The following is a 5,363-nucleotide window of genomic DNA, read 5'->3' on the forward strand; positions in this document are numbered from 1 at the left end:
CCGTCGTCATGGTAACAGGTCCGCTTCAGCCAATCACAACCCCTCCCTTCCTATCTCCCCTGGCAACTGCCGCAGCGCTGGAGCGCACCGGCGCGAACGCGCACGCGGTCTAGTTTTGCATAGTGCATTTTTTTTCTTTTAGTTTTATCTCCCCGCGCTCTAATTTATTAGAAGGAGAACAACGTTTTCTAAGAACCATTTAGACTCTTTTCTTTGGAAAGGAATAATGGGGTGATTTGTCTGTTATTAAAGAGTGAAAGCAAAGCAGCCGGACGTGTCCCGCGTTATTCAGGCCAGGCTGCACAAACACCTCGGGGCGGAGAGAAAGGATGTGTCACCGCGCCCTGCCTCATGACGATAGTGGACCCTCAACTGGGCCCCTCCTAGAATCAACGATGATACAGACATCATGACCCCTGGATAAACATGTGTGACCATATAGACTAAATATTAATGAAAAAGAAGCAGCTTTTTAAGTTACTTTCCTTAATAAACTTATTATAACCTTAAGGCTGAACATTTGAGCCCCCAACTCCCCACAGGTACCTTTACAGTTTATGCCTTACTATCATCTAAGTGCAGCTGGCCAACTGACTTCACACCAAACTGTAACTTTCACATAATGGTGATGCCTTACTCATCATCTAAGCCACTCCATTTCATAAGCGCACATGAGTAGCTCTCTGTGAACTGATCTAATAGCCCCTCTGTTTTCTTTTAGCTCCAAGAGCCTGCCATGCATTGGCACTGTAAATACTTTTGAAACAGTGTTGTTGCACACGTGGCTCCTTCCTCTTCTTTGAACCAGACAAACAGGCTTGGGTAGTAGTTGTGCGTTTTGTGTTTAAATGAATGCAGGTGAGTCAGCCTGCAATTGTATTTAAGATGATTATCAGTTACATATACTCATTGTTTGTGGTGTGTTTTTCATAAACTTGAGCTAATGAAACAGCTGTATAAAGGCGAATAATTAAATGAAAGTGACAAATGTATTGCTATAGCATTTGCATCTTTTTCTTTTGTGCACTGAGCTATTCTTAGGGCCACCGTGTCAGGCAGCACAGAATCTGCCCCATTTTCCTATCACTCCTAGGGATGATGATGAAGTTACAAAGCTGGCGAATGAGAAATAGGAGAGCAAGATGCATTAATCACCACGGAAACAGCTGATTGAGGATGACTTAAAAAGACAGACCCATTAGTCTGTGTGCCTGCACTGGTGCTAATCTGATTGTGAAACTGTTAGGCTAAAACAACATAGCCCATTGACCACCATCAGTGACTTTCATAGTGATGCTAGAGCCTTTCCTGATCTGTAAAATGATAGCCACTTTATGGTTATGGTGCTGTATAAGATGGATAAAAAAGAACATTTGAACTAATCAGCGGAGGAGAAAATTATTTCAGACATCTCCATCTATTAAAAATTTTGTGAATAAAAGCGGAATCACGAACTGTGAGAGGAGTTCATGGATGACAGTAAAAGTGTGACTGAGAAAGGGATGAACAATGGGGATGCATGTCTGTGATGGAGAGCACTGACCAAACATGAATGAGGGGGCAGTGTGTCTTAGAAGGCAGCCAACAGTGCCATAGTGGCAAGGAGGCCTGCTGCTTTAATGGTCCATAAATCTGTGCGGAATGGCTGGTCTGATGCTGCCCCTCTGAGACCCTCTCATGCAGAAAATGAATCAAACCATTTTTACGGATCGCGAGTGTGGAAGCTCTCGCCCTCCCTTGCCTTGCTTCCAGCAAAGGCGATAAGAGTGGCTCCACACACGCAGCACTCCATTTTAGCAGGCCTGGAGCTCATAAAAATCTCTTTTAAGGGCTACCTGTGTTTGTTCACTGTTCTTTATTCAGTATGTACCCCTTGCCTTTGTTGTTCGTTTTCTCTGTTTTCCCTTTTTTGGTCATTGCACCTTTGGTTTCCAGGGGTGTGAACAGAAACACTTTCACACACTGTCAGGTGTAAACATTAAGGATTAATCACAGTTTGGAGAAAGAAAAAAAACATTCTTTGTTTTCAGTGTATTCTACATTTTAAAATACCTGTCAAAGGGGCATGTGTCATCAGAAGACTTCTGTTCATGAAATGATGAAGAATTTAAAAAATCTCCAAAATACCTAAAAATGGAGACATGCATTTGTGGTTACATAAAAATTAGATTCCAGTTTTTGTTTTTGTTTTTTGTTTTTTAAGGAAATCTAATCAGTGATTACAAAAGAGTCCTTTTATCTGTAAGTTGATCTCAATAGAGTTTTGAAAACCTTGATGTTTTTTAAGTTCTGTAAAAGATTTTCTTTCTTTCATCTACAAACAGAAGCATGAAAAGTGCAAATTTATATTCCCTGAGTGACAAAATAATTTGTAGAATTTCCTTTAAAACAGTTGCAGTGTTATTTCCAGTATAGACTAAGAGGCACAACGTTAGGTCTCTAGAGGTAGAAATATTTCCCATAAATGTTATTTGATTGAAACATTCCACTCTAGCACTGGCTGTATATGTTTATTGGGTCATGTAGTGATGATAGCTGAACCTTAACCTCAAGTGTTTTATGCTCCCTCGCCGGTTTTCTTTTGTTTGTCTTTGTTTAATTTGTCTTCACATTAAATGTGACTAGCTTCTCTGTCCCAGGTGTAGAAAAGCCTCTGTGCAGCATGATGCTGCCAACACCATGTTTTATGATGGGAAGAGTGTTTTTTTTTTTTTACCAATGCCAAAGATTTAAAATTTGGCCTCATCTGAACAGGGCACCATCCTTGAAAAATATCCACAAAATATTTGTATATTTACTATAAATAAATTAGTCAAAGACTGACTTTGGTAAAAAATTAGGTGACTTCTAGAGGCCCTACTTTGTGTTGTTCTGTAACCAAAAGAAATACCACACTGCCTCTGTGGCATAGGGGAGTAGTCTCTTGCAATGTATTTTTAATTCACAGTAATTTGACATTATAGTGACGTAACTCATTAAGGTGATTTCATTTTTATTTTTCCCAATTAAAGCTCTCTAGAGTGCACTATTAAAGGAAAGATTCTTTGGCAAACTGTGAGAAAACTTGACCCCTGACCTAATTAGTTTGACCCCTATTTGAATTGTGAAGAAAGAGAATTGGGATGAACGCTGAAGAAGTGCAGGTGTTCATGTTGAAATAAAGGTATTTGCATGTGGGCATGGAGGCTTTGTGGCATGTCATTTTCCTAGACATAAGTACTCTTATAGCTGGTTACACAGGTGAACATATCCATTGTCCCCAAAACATGAGCAACGACTGACTGCAAAGTTTCTGGTCCTACCCAAGGACACAGGATTCACACTGGAGGTGCGCACATAATTGCTCTGGAGAACAAGCATCTCATCAAGGGAGAAAGCTCAAAGCAAGAGCATCAGACTGCTTATTTCTATCTTTAAGTGTCTCCTGTTAAATACCCTATTAAACACAAGGAGGATAATTATAAGTTTTTAGTCTGAGACTGTAAATGTGACTTGGACACACCCTTTAACTACAAACTGAGCAGTCAGGTGTGGTCAGCTTGTCTCCAATGCAGCTCGGCCTTTGTCTCTCAGGTTGTTTTCTCTAGAGGGTCTTGGAGCCGTTGCCTGCAGTTATTCACAACTAAGGAGTGTGTTTGCCTACAGAAGCCTTTGTTTGACTATCCTTTCAGCCAACCTCGTGTCATGAATTGTGTCAGCAGTGTGCTGATTGTCTGCTATCTGGCAGCAGATAAGTGCCTACTTTAATGCACATGCAATAAAATCTAACAGAGGAATGATCTTTTCTGCAGTCAAACAAATGTCCCATAATTCTCTATTGATTCCACTATGTGCAGATAAAACTGGATAAAACCCTAATAGTGACAGAGCCAAACATCAGAGGAATACACTTTGGGAATTAGCTCATAAACAATGGGTTGAATTTTTAAGAAGATATCTTTTTTTATTTTTTTTTTTACAAAGGATTGATTCAATGGTTATGTCATCTCTTAAAAGGCTAAAAACTCTATTAGGTTTGTATCTGAAGAAAATTGTTAAAACATTCACAAAACCCATAAAGTCTGATAAATATATGACACAATTCCCCGTTTCCTCTGATACTCTAGAATAAAAATCAACCAGTTAGTTAGTTAGTTAGTTTGTTAGTTAATTAAAATTAGCCTAAAACATCAATAAAAAAAAACAGTATCTTAAAAAAAGAAACAAGAAAAGGACTATCAGCTCTATTAAAAATGTATAGCAGGCTGAGATCATTAAAACATCACTTACATTGTACAGAGGGCTCTTAGAGCAGAAGACAGAGTATATTGCAGCTGCAAACCAATCAGGACATGGCCATTCAAGAGGAAAACAGAGAGACGTTGCCAAGAGGCCCATGGTAACTATGGGCAAACTGCAGAGATCCATGGCTTAGGTGGGAGAATCTCTTGACAGGACAACTGTTATTTAACAACTCTTGAAATTAGAGATTTATGGAAGAGTTACATGAAGAAAACCATAGTTTAAAAAAGCCTTAAAGGGGAGGTTTTTCCATCTCTCACAACCACACGGAGGGCAGACTGAGACTAAAATATATTAGGCCGTTTGGGGCCTGATCTTGTGAACCAAAACATGTGCAAACCTGTTTGCATCCATAAAGCAGATCTAATTCAGCAGACAGCGCATGCAAACTTGCTTATTGTGCATGTGCCTTTATGAATATGCAGATCGTATTCTAACGACTAAACTACACACATTTATAGGTGGAGGATATGCAAATTACCTCTTGCAAAGCAGTGTATCAAACCTTAAAGTGATTACAGGTGCCAATTTTGCATTTATATTTAGTACATTTGAATGTCAGGTGTAAACTCAAACTCAAAAATTTCCGTTATCATTGTAGCCACAACAGACGTGGTACAATGAATGCTGTACAATGAATGACGATGCAAAGAGTCTGCAAATATTATTAATATATTTGGACTGAAATGACAAAAGAAGACTAAAAGTAGGTAAATAGACGTCTGTGCGCACCATCAACAGTCATTGCAGCAGGACTGCAATCAAAAAGTACAATGACTGGACTTAAATATTCTAGCATGTTTGAAAAACAAAAGCAAAACAAGAGATCATCCACAAAGAGCCTAAAAAATAGGGATGAACAATTTTAATGATCGATGGTGGGTACTTTTAGATTGATCCTTGGTCCAACACACCTGAATCAAATGGCTGAATTACCTACTCAGTATCACTCAGTTTCTCTACAATAATCTTAATCATCTGATTACTTGATTTAGGTGTGTTGGAGAAAGGAAACATCTAAAAGTTACAGGTTACTGTCCCTCAGGAACTGACATCGGTCCCTGCTGTAAAGGCGCATTTGG

This window comes from Cyprinodon tularosa, unplaced genomic scaffold, assembly GCF_016077235.1.
Source record: "Cyprinodon tularosa strain WSP-4 unplaced genomic scaffold, ASM1607723v1 ctg157, whole genome shotgun sequence".
NCBI classification, from domain to species: Eukaryota; Metazoa; Chordata; class Actinopteri; order Cyprinodontiformes; family Cyprinodontidae; genus Cyprinodon; species Cyprinodon tularosa.